At 38.3% G+C, this 18283-nt stretch overlaps 2 long non-coding RNA genes across 3 annotated transcripts; both read left to right on the forward strand.

Moving 5' to 3' along the window:
* The first annotated feature begins 7798 nt into the window (after window positions 1-7798).
* Window positions 7799-10286, forward strand: LOC125588928. Its single transcript, XR_007325118.1, has 2 exons — window positions 7799-7917; window positions 8034-10286. It is a non-coding gene; the product is annotated as an uncharacterized LOC125588928 (long non-coding RNA).
* A 5654-nt stretch (window positions 10287-15940) lies between these two features.
* LOC106386116 lies at window positions 15941-18283 on the forward strand. Of its 2 annotated transcripts, XR_001277392.3 has the most exons (4): window positions 15941-17486; window positions 17571-17834; window positions 17917-17994; window positions 18080-18283. It is a non-coding gene; the product is annotated as an uncharacterized LOC106386116 (long non-coding RNA). The 2 variants fall into 2 exon arrangements; XR_007324973.1 differs by having other exon boundaries at window positions 15943-17486; window positions 17571-17994.

An 18283-nucleotide genomic window follows, 5' to 3' on the forward strand; every position in this document is an offset into this window, starting at 1 on the left:
GTGTGCCGTCATCGTTGAGTCGGATTAGGACCTTTAGTCTTTATTTATGATAAGCATTTAGCTTAATGGATATTCGGTCGTGATAACCTTAAAGAGAAGTTCTTGATTTTAGCTCGGGGACCTGAGTCCGATTCGAAAGGTTCTGGGACCTGGTTGTTCAGGTTCGTAGGAACCTGGATTTAGATTTATAGGGACCTGAGTTAATTCGAAGGACTTCGAGGCCTTTGAAGTTTAACGGATGGAATTGAGGAATTTCAGGATTTTCCTGATTCTTTAGGATTTTAAGACCTTTCGATTTTGATAAGGGTTTCAAGACCTTTTGGTTTTGATTATGATTTTAGGACCTTGCTGATTGTTAAGGATTTTAAGACCTTAGTTTATGTTAAGGATTTTAGGACCTGATTGTTAAGGATTTTAAGACCTTGGTTTATGTTAAGGATTTTAAGACCTTTGGGTGTATTAAGGATTTTAAGACCTTTGGGTGTATTAAGGATTTTAAGACCTTAGGTTCAGGTTTTTAGGGACCTGAATGTATTCGAGATTGTTGAGCTTAGGTCCCGATTTAGGGGGACCTAAATTTTCTTGGAGGGTTTTAAGACCTTTGATGTTTATGAAACTGAATCAATCGTTTTATTAATATCAGATATCAGAGAATACATGATTCAGATTATTTACACAGTAACTATTTTTAGGCTAAGTGTTCTTGGTAACACCTGCCCCTTTGGCTTAGGTGAGGAGGTTGGTGAGAAGAGGTTGGGGCTGCACTCATGACGGAGTTGCCTACGTACCCAGTCAAGGGATCAAGCCAAACGTAGTTCAGGGGTTTTAGGTACCTAATGATAGTATCTTTTGAGGTTCGTGGCGTTCCACGATCGGATTTCAGGTACCCCGGTTCGTACCTTCTGGAGTTTGTAAACTCCGGGTCGTACTATGTGGATAATTCGGTAGGGTCCTTCCCAGTTGGTTCCTAACTTTCCAGCTCCCGGTTCCTTTGTTCCTTCGAACACTTTCCTAAGCACTAGGTCCCCTACGGCGAACTGTCGGGGCCTTACTTTGGAATTGTAGTGTCGTGCCATTGCTTGCTGATAATTTTGAATGCGAAGCAAGGCTTGGTCTCGTCTTTCCTCGATCAGGTCGAGGCTATCCATCAGGAGCTGGTTATTAGCTGCGGGATTTGAGGTGCAGAGCTCCCGTCTGAGGCTACCTGCGGTGGTTTCTGCTGGGACGACAGCTTCCATCCCGTAAGCTAAGGAGAAGGGAGTTTCCTCTGTAGCTTTTCGTGGGGTGGTTCGGCAGGCCCATAGTACTTCGGGTAGTTTTTCCGACCAAAGCTCCTTTTGGGCTCCTAGGCGTTTCTTGAGGTTTGCTAAAACTGATTTGTTGGCAGCCTCCGCCTGTCCGTTCCCTTGAGGTCGCCGAGGTGATGAGAAGGTGAGGCGGATGTTCCATTTATCGCAGAAACTTTTGAAGTCGTGGGATATGAACTGTCCTCCATTGTCGGTTACGATTTCGTATGGGACGCCATGCCTGCATACGATGTTTTTCCAAACAAATCCTTCGACCTCGAATCTGTTTATTTGTTGGAAAGCTTCAGCTTCAATCCATTTCGTGAAGTAGTCGGTTAGGACCAGGAGGTTTAGTAACTTCTTTCCTTTCCCTGAAGGTACTAATGGACCTATAATGTCCATAGACCACCTCATGAATGGGTAGGGAGCTGATATGTTAGACAGCTTTTCCGCTGGTTGGTGTATGATCGGTGCATGCCTTTGGCATTTGTCGCACGATGAGGAGTAGACCTCACAATCTGCGATAATGGTAGGCCAGAAGTAGCCTTGTCTTTTTATTCGGATGGCTAAGGCTCTGCCTCCGGAATGGTTTCCACAGGAACCGTCGTGCATTTCCTTCATGAGTTTCATAGCTACTAGGCCGTGAACGCATTTTAGGTAAGGTCCGGAGACACTTCGTTTGTGGAGGGCTGACTCGATTATACAGTATCTTGCTGCTAAAGCTTTGAGTTTTCGAGCCTCCCACTTGTTGGGTGGAATTTTTCCCTCTAGGATGTAATCCATGATCGGTATTCTCCAGTCTTCTCTCCCTACAACTTTGTTGTGAAGAGAGGAGGGAGATTCCTGTTCGGGACCTGGTGCCGTGGTGCCCCCGGAGATATTCGTTGGAGTAGGTTCTGGGTTCTGAGGAATATCTCCAATTTCCTCGTTATCCCCTGTGGTTTGTGTAGCGTTCCTAGATGCGTTTTTAAGAGCGGTGCGGCTTCTTGTTTGGACTTTATAGACAAGTGGCTCCGAGGTCTGGATGGTGCCCCCGGAGGTACTCGTAGAGTTAGGCTCTAGGGAGTCTGAACTTCGGTGAGTACCTTCACTTTTGTCGTTGTTTTCCGGGTTCTGGGTTGCTTTCCTGGAGGTGCGCTTTCTAAAGCTGCGTGTTCTAGTTTTCGGGAACCAGAATGTCGTGAAAACTTGGGTAGCTACCGTCGGGAGGCTGTTATCCTCTATTTTTTCCTTTGGTTTGCTATCCATCTCAGCCTTGGTAGCTATGTCGATACTTGGCTTCTCGATTCCTTCCACGGGTATAATTCGTTTTACGAGAGGGTCGGATGTGGAAGCTAATGCGGCGAGCGCGTCTGCTGAGGAGTTCTCCCCTCGTGGGATCCTCGTTAGCTCGAACTTGTCAAACTGCTTTGTGAGGTTTAGGACGACCTCGAGGTATGCCCCCATTCTTTCGTCCCTTGTTTCGTATTCCCCGTGAAACTGGCTAGCTACCAGCTGCGAGTCGCTGTAGGCGTTTAGCTCCCGAATTCCGAGGCTCAGGGCGAGCTTTAATCCAGCGATTAGTGCTTCGTACTCGGCCTCGTTGTTGGAAGCGTTAAATCCAAGTCTATAGGATTGTTCGATGGTTTCTCCGGCTGAGGAGGTTAGTCTTAAACCGACACCGGAGCCTTGCCTTGACGAGGCTCCGTCCACGTATAGGCTCCATTTCGGAACCTCTGTTTCCTGGTCTAGATGTTCGGATGCTAGCTCAATAACGAAATCGGCGAGGACCTGAGCTTTTGCTGCTGCTCGGGGTCTGTACTCGATGTCGTACTCGCTGAGCTCTATAGCCCATTTTGCTAATCGTCCGGATTGGCTAGGGCTATGCAGAATCGTCCGTAATGGTTGTGAGGTCATTACGATGATCGAGTGCGATTGGAAATAAGGTCGCAGCTTCCTGGCAGCTGTCACGACTGCTAGGGCTAGTTTTTCCATGGTGGGATATCTCGTCTCGGCGTCTATTAAGCTTTTGCTAGTATAATAGACAGGTCTCTGTTCGTTTTGTTCCTCTCGTACTAGCACTCCGCTGACTGCAGCTGCCGACACGGCGAGGTACAGGTACAGTGGTTCTCCTACTACAGGTTTGGATAGTATCGGAGGTTCCGAGAGGTAAGCCTTCAGCTGTTTGAAGGCTTCTTCGCACTTTTCATCCCATAAGAACTTCTTATTATTTTTCAGAAGTTTATAGAATGGAAGGCATTTATCGGTGGACCTGGAGATGAATCGATTTAGTGCTGCGATCCGTCCGGTCAATCTTTGTACCTCTCTGGTCGTTTTAGGTGATGGCATTTCCAGGAATGTCGCTATTTGTTTCGGGTTGGCTTCGATGCCTCTTTCGGTTACGAGGTAACCTAGGAATTCGCCGGAAGGTACTCCGAAGGTACACTTAGCTGGGTTTAGCTTCATGTCGTATTTGTTGAGGATTTCGAAACATTCTCTTAGATGGGAGATGTGGTCCTCCCCCTTTGAGGATTTGACTAACATGTCGTCGATGTAGACTTCCATGGTTTTTCCGAGTTGTCCAGCGAACATTTTATTTACTAACCTTTGATAGGTAGCTCCCGCGTTTTTCAAACCAAACGGCATGACCTTGTAACAATAGGTTCCTCGTTCAGTTATGAATGCGGTTTTCTCTTGATCCTCAGGATCCATCATAATCTGGTTATATCCTGAAAAGGCATCCATAAAGGACAAGAGCTGGTGTCCAGCCGTTGCTTCGACCAAACGATCGATATGAGGTAACGGGAAGCTGTCCTTAGGACAGGCTTTGTTTAAATCGGTGAAGTCTACACAGATTCTCCATTTCCCATTCTTCTTTTTTACTACCACTGGGTTAGCTAGCCAATCGGGGTATTGTACCTCTCGGATGGACCCGGCCTTTGTTAGTCGATCGACCTCGTCGTTGACAGCTTGGGCTTTTTCTAGACCTAGCTTACGACGTTTCTGTTTGATCGGTTTAAAAGTAGGGTCTACATTGAGCTTATGAGTGGTGACATTTGCATCTATGCCTTTCATGTCGCTGGTGGTCCATGCAAAGGTTTTGATATTCTGTTTTAGGAATTCGACGAGCTCCTTTTTGGTTTCGAGAGGTAGCTCGGATCCGATGCTCACATGTTTCTCAGGATTTGAGTCGTCGATGCTAACTTTTTCGGTGAGGTTCTTAGGGGGACCTCGGATATTTCGTTGCATTTCGCGACTCTCCTGGATCTGTAATTGCTATTGGGGGGATTCTTTTATGATCTCGAATCCTCCCAGGTAACAGATCCTTGAAATCTTTTGGCTACCGTGTATGGTAGCTATTCCGTTGGTTGTTGGAAATTTCACGCATTGGTGATAAGTTGAAGCTACTGCTTTCATCTTATGAATCCAAGGCCTTCCGAGGATTGCGTGGAAAGGGGATGGTTTGTCGACAACTATGAAGTTGGTCATTTTCATGACTCCGCCAGCTATAATTGGGAGCTTAATTGTTCCCAATGAGGTGGCTGTTTCACCTGAGAAACCTACGAGGTTGGATTTCTGGTCGACAATTTCGTAGTCGTCTATTTCCATTCCCTTTAGTGCGTTGTAGAAAATAAGATCGACGGAGCTTCCGGTGTCGATCATGAGCTTAGGTACCTCGTACCCTGCTATATTTAATGTTATGACAAGGGCATCGTCGTGAGGTCTATCGAGGTCTAATGTCTCACTCTCCCAGAAAGAGATCTTAGTGTTAGACTCAGGCTTGGTCGGTTTGGACTGAGTGTTTGACACAGCTTTCCGTACGTGACTTTTAATAGAGTTAACGGAGTCTTGACACACATCGGACCCTCCAAGGATGTAATCGATCCTTGAGCCAGGGCTCGATTGGGGAGGTGGTTTACTCAAGAGGGCCTCGATTTGTAGGCTTTTTCCTTGTGGAAACTTTCCAAGGATCATATCGACTCTCTTTTTGGGAGCTGGGGGTGGTGAGTCTGTTTCTTTTTCAGGTGACCTCTCGCGTTTTGGAGAGCTATCTCTGGGACCTCTCTTCTGATAAGGTTGTGGCTTTTTGAGGTCCACATCTTTTATTTCTCCGGCTGCGAATTTAGCAGCCAGTTGTCGTTGGAGGTCCCAACATTCTTCGGTTGAATGTCCCTTTCGATCGTGGTAAGAGCAATGTTTGCTCTCGTCATAACCTTTGGACCAGGGGGCTTTAGCTGTCGCGGCGACAGGTTTTTCTTCCTTGTCTTCCTCGACTACGTAAGAATGTTCTCCCTGGGTCTGATTATTTCGGGAGCTACCTCTTTTGTGAGGTCCCTTTCCATCGGAGGCTTCGCCTTTCGGGTGACTCTGGGGTTTTCTGTGGAGCTTATCTAATGCTGCCATTTCCTCCTCCAAGGTAATGTATCTAGAGGCCTTATGGAGGGCGTCATCGATAGTTGGAGGGGGATTTAGCGTTAGCTCCGAGAAGAAACCTGATTTATACCAGAGACCTCTCCTAAGAGCCTCAATGGCTACCTGATCGTTGGGATTCGAGAGTTTAGTTCTTACTGCTCTGAACTTTTCGATGTAGACTCGCAGTGAGTCTCCCAGTCCTTGTCTGATCTTCCAGAGGTCAGCCTCAGACGCTTGTTTCAGGATGTGAGTTGAATATTGCTTCATAAAGGCGTTAGCCAATTGATCGAAACTGTCTATAGAGTTCGGCTCGAGGCTGGAGAACCATTCGAGAGCTGTTCCGATCAGGTTTTCGGCAAATGTTCTGCAATATCCTGCATCACACTCTTCCTTTGTGAAGTGAGCTTTAACGATAGCTAATCGGAAGGCTCTTAAATAGGCCTTTGGGTCTGCGTTCCCATCGTATTCAGGAATCTTAATTTTTCGAGTATCTCTTATGTAAGAGTTGGCAATTCTATCGGTGAACGGAGTTCCACGAGTCTCCTCAATTAAGCTCTCGATTTCGGGAGCTGAGCTCGTTACCTTGTGAACTTGAGCTCCCAATTTCTGGAGAGCTGCGTGGGTTCGCTCCATGTACCTGCGAATTGCGTCAGGTCCCTCGAAGGGAAGGACATTTGGGTCATTATCAGATACTCGGCGAGCAGGTTCCTGGTGAGACCGAGCTCGGTCGTCTTCCCAGCTAGCTGGCGAAATAGGTCGCTCATTGGTCCTTAGGCTCCGAGCGAGGTTAGTGCGGAGAGCTGCAGGATCAGCATCCGTCCTTTGGTATTCGTCTGTGCTTGGGGTTGAAACCCTAGCTTGAAACACCGAAGCTGATGTTCTGCCCCCGGACGGTATGTTGGTTCCTGCTCCAGACCCGGAAGGAGGTGGCGGTGGAGGCAAACGGGTGCTCCCACCGGTGTTTCGATCAGGCATGGAGCTAGTTGTAGCTACATTGCTCCCCATGGTGCTGGTGATAGGAGGGGTAAACGCAGGAGCTGTCCTAGCGCGAGGCGTTTGGAAAGCAGGTTCCTGCCCTTCTGCACCTGGGCTATCAGGGGAGAAGTTCAGGCGCTCTCTAGGGAAGGAAGGGTCAGCTAACCGTTCATGGAAAGTGACTCCTCTTCCCTGGTGGACGGACGGTTGGGTCGTTGCGGATTGAGATCTGGTTATCTCTTCGAACTGTTGCTGCCGTTCGGCTAACTGTTGCACCGTTCGCTCGGTCTCTTGAGCTTTGTCCACTAACTGGAGCATCATCCGACGGATCTCAGAAAGCTGATCTTCCGTTTGGTTCGGAGCGGATTGATGCGATGGGTTATTGAGGGCTGAGGACCCAGAGTTGGTCCCTCCGGAGGCTCTCGGGTTATTTGCCCCCGGAGCAGTGCGATTCGGTGAGCTATTGCTCTGGTTCGATTGATCGGGGTTAGATGGATTCGTTCCGTCTAATGGATTCATCCTTTAAGCTTTAGAGAAAGGGATTCGATTATTTGTCCCCACAGACGGCGCCAATTGTGAGAGACAAGGTTTCACTTCTTAGATTTAGGTTAGGTCAAGAGAGATGAATGAGAATCGTGGGCTGAATCCCGTAAATAAACTTGAAGAATGAATATGATTTTATTGATGAGTTGAAAGATGATGAATACAAAGGAATGTATCTTGAGATGATGCTAAAGAATACGTAATGCTTTTAATCTAGTACAAAAGTTGATATATGGAAAAGAGATCCCCTTTGTCTTTTATCTTCTCCATCTTTATATAGTCTAGGTTTCGTTGGCAACCCTTCAACTATTCTCCTAGATATTTGGCTTCAATTACGGAGCTCGCTTTAGGCTCCTCTTGACCGAGTCTCTTATGGTGTTAGCTCACTTTCTGTCGTGACCTCTGCTATGATGTCTCCCAGGTCCAGTCGTCAGCTCGGCTTTCAGCTCCCTTTGTTATGATGGGCTTATCGCAACCCACATGCTAGCTCACGCTTATCGGTACCTCACCTGAGGGTCATATTCGGGTCCAACATAAACGTAATCATTAACTAAAATAGAATTAAAATCGATATATGCCTATTTATATTAGACAGTGATCGTCATTTAAGTAGCTAATTCCAATTGTATTCTCTTTTCTTGATTGGGTTTGATGCGTAGGTTGGAGAATTGGCCGGTATAGCTGTTGGAGCAACTGTCATGCTCAACAATCTTGTCGCAGGGTAAGTCTAAAATCAAAGGAATTTAAGCTTCATATTTTCCAGAATCATGGAACCCAAATGTTTTTTTTTGTAACTTTTAAACCAAAATGTTTCTTTAACATTTGAAAATTTTATAGGCCATCGAGTGGTGCATCTATGAATCCCGTTAGGACTCTAGGACCAGCCCTTGCATCAGGAAACTATAGGTCACTTTGGGTTTATCTGGTAGCTCCTACACTTGGTGCCATATCTGGAGCAGCCGTCTACACAGGTGTCAAGCTTAATGATAACGTGTCGGATCCCCCACGCCAGGTTAGAAGCTTCCGTCGTTAAGTGAGAGACTTGTCCACAAGTCTTCTGCTTGTTACTGTTACTATATAATTTATAATAATGTAATGATATGAAAAGCTTTGGAAGCTTGTGTAAAGAATTAAAGACGGTAAAAAAAAAAAAAGAATAAAAGGCGATGTGACTACAAGTCCACGCTCTATGTGTGCATAGCATCGGTTTGTCAATCCGATGCGAACTCGTCTCGTCATTGTTAATTTGTGTCTTGTGTGATAATACACTTTGTTTGGTGTGGGTTTCTCTATTGGTTTGATGTTGTATGATTATTGAAAAGTTTTTAGAGTATCAGCAACCCTGATTCTTAACCAAAAATCTTTAAAATTAAATTATTATAATAATTTATGGGACCCAAACAATTTAAAAATATGTGCCAATTTTGTCTTTTGCAATTTCTAGCTAAGGACCGTTTTAGTGACAGACACATTACTGTGCGCGGATCCCATCGTCATATGAAAATTCACGATTGGCTATTTTTTTTTTAAAAGCTGAAAAAATAATAAAATAATTAAAAAAAATTATCTGGGTTATCGAGCCATCAGTATCGGCGTTGCTGATGCTCTTATGGTGGGGTTCTTGGAGGAATATAAGAATCCGTCTCTTAACTTTTAACTAAAAAAGCTAAGAACTGGTTTTTAAATAAGAGTTTTAAGAGTCGGTTCTTAATTTTTTTAGTTAAAAGTTAAAAGAAAGGTTATTATATTCCGTTAAGAACTTCGCTATAAGAACCCCCAGTAATGTTGTCAGATATTTTGCAAAGTATCGATCTAGACGCAAATGCGTGAATGAAAACTAAGAATATTTTGGGAATTTGTGAGAATATAGTACATCGAAAGTTTAATTAGGATATAAATACTACTCTCTCTGTTTCATATTGTAGGTAGTTTTAGAGAAATGTTTTTGTTTCAAAATTTAAGTAGTTTTCGTAGTTCTATGTAACTTTTACATTTATTGAATACAGTGTTACCAATCAAATTAAATAGACTTATTTTTTATTGGTTAAATTATATCTAACCTATTTATTATAAAATACTTTTTAAAAACATAATAATTTTCTTAATCTTCGCGATTTTAGTCAAAACTACTTATATTACGAAACGGAGGGAGTATATAAAAGGTTAAATCATTCTATTTATCAACTATTTGTGGGTTCTCTTCTTCCCCTATTAACACTTTCAGATCTTTCAGAGAGGGAAGAGATTCGAGGTTTCCTTTTGTTTTGTTGTATGATATTCGATCGTCGATCGTCTCTTCCGCTTAGTCGGATTTTGTTATTTCCCTTGGCGATTTTAGTGTTTTCGTAAGGCGATTTTGCAGTGTGTCTCAAGCCAAATTCGAGTATGTTCTTAATGTTTTCTTCTTATACTCGTTTTGGTCTTGATGTAATAAAGTTCCGGTCTTGTTTAGATCGGATTAATCATGCTTTTCACTCCGACTTCACTTTAATCCCGTCGGAGTCCGACTTGGATTCCTTCTTTCACTGTGCTCTAACCGCTTTCTAGGAGAATCAGTCTTTGCTTTTATTCAGCCATTCGGTGTTGAGGTGAAGCATCTCCGATTGAAAGAAGATTGGAGTAGTTGGATTCTTTAAGTCGGCTTTGGAGTAGATTCAGTAGAACTGGCGTTCTTGGAGCGGTCCGGTAAATGATCTTTCTTCCTCTTTGACTTAAGCATCTTTGCGTTTAACTTCTGGTGAATCAAGGTTTTTCTGTTTGGGCTTTCACGGAGTTGGTGGAAAGCAACCGCTGTTTCCGGTGAAGCTTGAAAATTCGGCGCTGGTAGCTGTGCAGTCGTGCATGAGATCCCTGTCTCGCGATGTTACACTTGGTAACACGTGTCTTCCACGCATTGAGAAAGCGAGGGTTTTTTAGAAGTTAATCTGATCTGTAAATTTGGATTGGGTTAATATGGGCTTAAATTGTAAACGTAATGGGATTGGGCTTTTTCTAAGTTTCACCTTGTAACAGCCATAAGGCCTTTCATTTTAATGAAAGAAAGTTCACAAAAAAAAAAAATCATTCTATTTATCACCGGTTAATTTTAAATTCGAATGACCATGTCCCTTTATATATTTTTCATAACCCAGTTAAATTTCGAATGTGAAAGCTTATATTCTCACAGGAAGATGTTTGTTTATTTTCAAATGTTGGGTTAACGCTCGTCTAATACGAGAAATGAATATAACTGAACCTTTATCAAATGGAGAAATGTAAATCTTAGAAGGATAAATTAATATTAAATAAATATTACAATTATTTCAAACACAACAAAAAAATCTAAAATCATATTTTCTACAAAATCACATTTGTACAACTGAAATTTTCTATCAAAAATGTAATATTGCTTTGTACACCTCTAAAATTTTATGTTTTCTGTCAAAAATTTTAAATTTATATTCTTCAAAACCATAAATTCATATTTAAGTCAAACATGCAAAATCATGGTTTACCATCATAACTATAAAACATATTTTTGCCAACACCACAAAGTTGTATTTTCTACCAAATTTTCTAAATCATTTATAATCACGTTACATAGCTAAAATTACAAAATCATATTTCTGCCGGAAAAATAAAGTCATATTTTGGAAAAATTATAAAATTACATTTTTACCAGAATTTTAAAACATTTTATAAAAACATTAAATATATTTTCCTTCCAAATAAAAAAAATCATTTTCTTTTCAAAGCCTCAAAACCGTATTTCTTTGTTAAAAATGTAACATCACATTTTCCAGCTACAACCACGAAGACACTTTTTTGCTAAAATCACTGTATTTTCTCCAAAACCATAAAATTGCATTTTTTCAAAATCTAAAATCATATTTTTGTCAAATTGAAATTACATTTCCACCAAAAATCGCCTTTTCTTGATTTACCTAGATATTGTTGTGAAAACAAAAAATTTAGTTACAAATATATTTTAGATAAAGATTCGATGGTTAAGATAAAAATAACTAATTTAAAACATGGATATTTCACTCACTTTTATTAAATCAATCTAGAGAAGATGTAAATTCAAAACAGACTAACTAAACAAAAAATTGCATTTATATGCATTATCCATATACACAATAAAAAAGGGAAACAAGCAACATTTAAACTCATTATTCAAATAACATTCAAATATAGTATTTGGGTAAAAATGTTAGACCATGGAAATCCCATTATTCCAACGAGTTGACTAAAAAGTCATTAAATGTTCATTAATGCTTCTACATTCAGAGTGTGAAGTTCAAATCCTGGATAATGCAACTTATGTAGATTGTAGAAAAATAGATTACAAGAGATCTTAAACATTATTATGATGCAAGGCATATTGTCGAATATTGATCTCATAGGACAGCTCAAAATAGTGGAGTAAGACATGAATTCTCATAAGATGATAATTGTCGGCTATAAAATCGTCTATTTAATAACTAAGCAGACGTTAAAAAAATAAAAGAAGATGAGTAAAACTAACATGTCTTAGCTGCTACAGTAATGGAAAGTATGTAGTCACGTCATCGACATTGGTTTCACTTTAGATTTTTACAAATAAACCCATGCAAATATTTTAACAAGCCCAATACCATGAGTGATAGTTTTGATACTTTAACAAATAAACTCTTCCAACTTGTGGTGCATCCAATAGAATTTGCAGTGGTCCAGGGGAAACCTATAAACATTTTTTTTAATATCTTTCATCCATATAGGTTTGAGCTTTATTGGAATATTTGTCTTTTCTGAATTCTTGAATAAATCCAGGGGCGAAGCTAAGTTGATGCTTCTGGGTGAAAGTGCACCAGTAATGTTTTAAGAATTGTCATGTTAAATAGAACAATTATGCTAAATTAGCTCAGTTGGTAGTGAATGCACCCTGTAAATTTTGTGGTAGGGAGTTCGATCTACCCACAATTAGGCCTGAAACTTTTATCCGAGATACGATCCGGATATCCAGAGGGGCCGAATCCGGATCCGGATAGTAAAATGTTGGATCCGTCAAAGCCGGATTCGGATATCTTAATTTTTAAGTCCGGATATCCGGATCCGTAAGTTTTATTAATAAATATTTCAAAAATAGTAATATTTATATAAAAATAATAATTTTATTTAATATATTTTCATTTTTATAATAGTATATATAAATTTTATGTAAATTTTGTAATATTATACATAGAAATAATTAAAGACATTATATATATTTTTTATTTTTAAATTATTGTTAATATTATATATATATATATATTATATATATATATATTAATATTATTTTTTATTTATTTAAGGATCCAAATCCGGATCCGGATATCCACCGAATATTACAATTTTTAGAAGGATATCCGGCACCCGGATATCTGAGAACCCTAGATCCGGATAAGGATAGTAAAATTATGGATCCACCGGATAAGGATCAGAATCCGGATACCTTAAAATTGCCCGGATACCCGATCCGTCCCATGCCTACCCACGATCACATTTATTTACATACATAATATATTTTATCAGCATTATGCACCCCACTAGTTTTTTAAGGAAATAATAGAGAATATTGTTTTGTACACTATAAATTAATTTCATAATTAGTTTAATAAGAAGTATAATATATGTTTAAATAAACCAACCTATTTTGTTAAGGATTTTACGAATCATCCTAATGATGACACGTGGCTAAAAAAGATGTCGTAATGTTTCTCGATTAATATATAAGAGATTAAATAAAATCCTAATCGTACAAGCCAAAACATAATCCTTATCCTAAAATGAATAAAAGAAAGCACACAAATAAAATTAAGAAAAGGAAACTTAAGCCTTGCCAAGCACGTCAAGGAATTGGTGTGTTTGCAAGGTCGACGTCTTTCTACGCGCTGCATTAGGTTCCTCCGGGTGGGAGACGGTTCGTCCTCGAATATGAAGCGTCATTATCACCATGAAATGGATAGATATACATGAAATTAAACACATTGTAAGTGAGGAGATGTGGAGGAAGTTGAAGGCTATAGACAGACATTTGGATTGATTCGTTCGAGTACTTCCCCATGACCAATCTTGTGTGACTTAAGATTGTTATACTCACCAATTGAAAGACAATTTTTGTAAAAAAAAACTACCCAAACAAGATCGCCTGGATTAAAAATGACTTCTTGATGCTTTATGTCAGCCGTGAGTTTGTACTTCGAAATAGAAGCTTCCAAGTTCTCGGCTGCCGATGAATGTTTTGAAGGTTGGACACCAAATCCACTGCTGAAAATGTCTTTTCTAGCAAAGTAGTGAGATCAAGAGCGCACCGAAGAACAAAATCATAAACGACTTGAAACAGAGGGTAACCCAAACTATGATTGAACGCATGGTTATGAGAAAATTCTACCTGAGGCGACTTTGAATTCCATGACTAAACATTATCGCCAAAGAGACAACAAAGCGAATTTTCCAAAGACCTGTTTGTAACCTCTGTCTGGCCATCCTTTTGTGGGTGATAATTATCTCCAAAATGACTTAAGAACCGCATATCTCGACCAATTGAAGCGTAATGGTTGAGTGATATCCCAATTCAGTCGGACTCTAATGAATTCAGCTTGACTCTGATATATATAATATTTTTAATTTTGTAATACTATAAAGAATGTATTCAAAATGAAATTTTAAGTGATATGTATTAAAATAACAAAATATGTTGTTATTCAAATATGAATTTTAAAAGTTCATTTAAAATTCAATATTTAAAATTTAATTTTAAAATCCACTTATATTAAAACATTTTAAATAGAAAATTTGAGGAAATTTGTCAAATAATGAAGTTTTAAAAAATATATATTGAATTTTAAATGAACTTTTAATGTCAAGTAATGAAGTTGTTAGGTGGAATTTCTGAAGTAAAACTATAAAATTAATTTTTTGTAGTTTTAGATGAAGATTTATTGAAGTGTTTTTTATTTAAATTCCAATAAATTTATAATCTATCTATACTATTATTTGCGAAGTAAATTTTTGGAATCGAGCTCTCACATTAAAAGTTATACTGGTTAATATCTATAATACCCTTAATGAATTTTATATATAATTAATTATATTAATCCAAAACGAATTTTTATTAATAATATTAAGTTTTTTAAAAATAAAATAATTCTTATATATTGTGTTGTTATCTTAAAACAATCGAGCTCTCACGTTAAAAGTTATACTGGTTAATATCTATAATACCCTTAATGAATTTTATATATAATTAATTATATAATCCAAAACCAATTTTTATTAATAATATTAAGTTTTTTAAAAATAAGATAATTCTTATATCTTATGTTGTTATCTTAAAACATATTTTCAATTATAAAATTTAAAATAAAATATAAAACAATTATAATAAATTCAGTGATTAAAGTCAATGTTATCTTTAATAAATTTTAATTAAACATATATATTTAATTAGATCTTTGTCATATATATTTAATTATATGTTTGATTTAATTTTTTTGAAAACATAAATAATAAGTTATTATGCTGGTTTTTGAATTAATAAAAAATAAGCTAATAAATATTTGTAAAACGATTAAGCCCGCATATGCGGGCAAGACACGTAGTTTATTTAAAATTCATTAAAAATAATCACTTTGAGTCGTTTTACATTTTAAGAACTTGTATATTTTTTTAAAAAGTTGTACAGTTATAATCACGTGTATAATAAAAAAACTAATTATATAGGTTCTCTCTCTTATTCTAGAGAGACTTTTCTCTCGAATTTTCCTCTTACCAAACCTGGAGGGATTCAATATTCATCTTTCGTTGTAAGATAATACGATCCAAGGTCGATGTTTTGTTCCGTTTAGCGGATGTTAATCTTCGCATAGGCAATTTTGTTCACTTCGCTAGGCAATTTTGATGTGCTCTTCTAACTGTTCTCGAAGCTATTCTCCAATCTTCATTTATCTCCGGTCGGTTTGATTTTAATAAAATTCTGATCTTTGATCGGATATGTTTAAGCTTCTCTCTCGCCAAAATGGTCATATCCCGACTGTTTTCTTTGGGTTTCTTTCTTGCCGTTGGTCATTATTCTCTACCTTCGTTAACAAAGATATCAATCTTTGCTTCTCTGTTATAAGCAAAGTTTTCCGAGGAGATGAAGGATGAGTTTTTGCAAGTTTGTTTCTCGATTTATTTCAGCTTAAAGAAGAGTTGAAGCTTGTTATACATACAAGTGTTTCAACAAAGGCTGTTAATGAATCGTTTAAAGCATCTTTGCGGCTTACACATCTGACGAAAAGTGGAAAGTTCTACGGAAGTAGAGGCGTCAAGAGAGTGTGAAGCATGCAATTGGACTCAAAGCGGGGATGGATCTACAGCTCCAGAACTGGTCTGTGACTGATATTGGTAGTTTCAAGTTAGTCACTGTTCCGACGGCGTGGTCTGTTCAAATCTGACTTCAAAATTATTTATAATTTACGCTATAGTTCTTATATTTGTCATTATTAATATAAATCCATAAAATTTTATAAATAACTAGCACATATGTAAAAACATAACAGTAATATTAATTAATAAAATTTTATATATAAAATTATAAATAAAAATACATAATTAAATATTAAATTACAAGCAAAGTATAACATTATTCTATAAAATAATTGATGTAATGTTCCATCTTCGATTATACAAATTTTGTTTAGACAATATTTTACAGGTTCCGGAGCAAATTTACTAGACTATTAGGAGGGTGTATTGAATTAAGGGGTTTGAGAGATTTTGGAGTGTTTTAATTTTGGTGAGATTTAGGTGTGTTTCGAAGTGATTTAAGTGATTTTAGTAAAAAATTAAAATTAAAAATAAAATTTTACTGGAAATTTTAGAATTGTTTAGGTGATTTGGCAAGATATTTACTGAAAATTTTAGAATTGTTTAGGTGATTTGAAATAATAATATTTAACTTATAATATTTTCTCCAGTGTTGAGAAAATCAATTCTCAAATACGGAGATCTATGAAATAAGTACGTATAGTTCTAATCATGTGAACACATGAATACATTTCAAAGTTCACTTTTTTTTTCCCTTTTGTATTCATGAGTGTGGATGCTAGCTTATCTTTCTCTTCTTGATTAATCAGTGTTTCTGAAATAGTTGCTTTATGTTGTATTTGTTTGTGGTAACCTGTCCCTAGCTTGCATCGTGGTAATGACATCTCCCTTTTCTTTCATCATTATGCTCCATATTCATCTGTGTAGGTTAGCTTCCATGGTCTGATTAGATACTTTGCTCAGGATGATCTTATAGAGTGGGATGTCTTTCATCAATGAACCATTTCTAGAGATAAATTATACCTTTAAATAGACTTTCCATACTTCATCATCTGCTGTGAACTTGTTTGTTTCAGAGTCCCACCCAAAACCAGAGTTACAACGAAGAAAATCTGTCAAATTATGGTACCTGGTTTTCAGGATCTTCATCCTATTTTTGTAGTGGCCATATGTTTTCTTCGATCCAAGTTGTTGGCGTAGAACTGATAATACTCTTGTCTCGATCGTTAGCTTATTGAATTTACCACTAGCATCACGGAAACCATTGTTGATCGCATCCATTAGTGACCGTAATAACAATCTGTTTTCAGGTCCAGACCATGAATGATATTGACCCTTACCTTTTGCATCTTGGGAATCTCCCATTTTATGGAAGCTAACTAATCACAAAGTACAACAGGGATGGTAAGAACATTATGCAAAGAAAAACTATATATATTCATGAAAACATAACAAAGTATTAAAACAAACGTGGATGTAAAATAAAGTAAATAAAAATACTACTCATTATGATAGAAAAGAGGATGATCTTTGAAGTTCAATAACAATTTGGAAGCCTCTCCCTTTAGAATATAAGATAACTACGTGATATTGAACACATAAATACACTGATATCTATGACCACTTCCAACGGGGGTCTCTAAAGGAGGGGTTTTAAGGAAAAGGAAAATAAAAATAAATGAAAAATAATTAAAAGTCAGAGAACCGCTGTTTATTTCGGGACTTTTAGAGTTGTTAAGAGACCTTACTTGTCATGGTCTTATTCGACCTCTCATCTATGACTCTCTCCTTCGTCGGCTTGTCCTTCTCCGCTCCGTTCGTTGCAAGCGTTCGACCGCTCCGTTCGTCCCCTTGTCCTCCTCCGCTCCGTAGGCGAAATCAATCGTTTTCTTCCTCCTCCGCTCCGTTCGTTGCAAGCTCGAGTCCTCCGCTCCGATCAAACCTCCCGAGTTGATGCGTGTCTGCTTCCATGAATTGAAGGTAGCAGCATTTAATCGATTATTCATTTCTCCATAATTGGTAGAAGTGATTCAGTAATTTGAAGTTTGATTTGGTGATTAACAGACTGCGGTGGTGTTGTTGGGAGATACGGAGATTCATTTAGTGGCGATGCCGAGCAAGGAGAAGAAGTTCCCTTGTTTCTAGTGTTTCTCAGTCTCTTTAGGTCTTTATGATTTCTTATTCGGATCAATCCTGAGGTTAGTAGACAATCGAGAGCGCTTTGTTCATCCTCTGAACGAATTTGAGTGTTTGTTATATATGATTTTATTAGAGAGATTGTTTCTGAGTATAACGTTTACGAGCATATGGTGATTACTAAGATCAAAGGTCTGTTTCTACACTCAGTGCTTTGATTTGCTCTCGTTGTTGTTATCTTAACGTCACGTGATGATTCAATGTTTGTATGCAGATGGTGTAAACGTTGCTGCATCTCATACTCTAATATCAGGCGGTTTAACCTTTGGTGTTGGAGTCTTTGCTCTGAAAAGTATGTTTTCTAGATATGCTTTCATCAGACACTTGCTTCTCTCTTTCATTACTTTGCTTACTTTGCTTGGTTGTTTTATTTTTAGGTGTTCTGAAGTTTAGATGTGGTGGTAAAGTAAGTAAGCTTTAACATGTTGTCTTGGTCTGTGCTGGAATGATGTTGCAAACCCAACATCTTTTGCTTTCTCAGTTGTTTTTTGTGAAGAACATTTGGTTTAACAATGAATATAACCCTAACCCAACGTTATGCATGGCTTACTCTGAGTTTAACCCAACGTCTCTTTATTATA

The sequence above is a fragment of the Brassica napus genome, chromosome C6 (assembly GCF_020379485.1).
Source record: "Brassica napus cultivar Da-Ae chromosome C6, Da-Ae, whole genome shotgun sequence".
Taxonomy (NCBI): Eukaryota; Viridiplantae; Streptophyta; class Magnoliopsida; order Brassicales; family Brassicaceae; genus Brassica; species Brassica napus.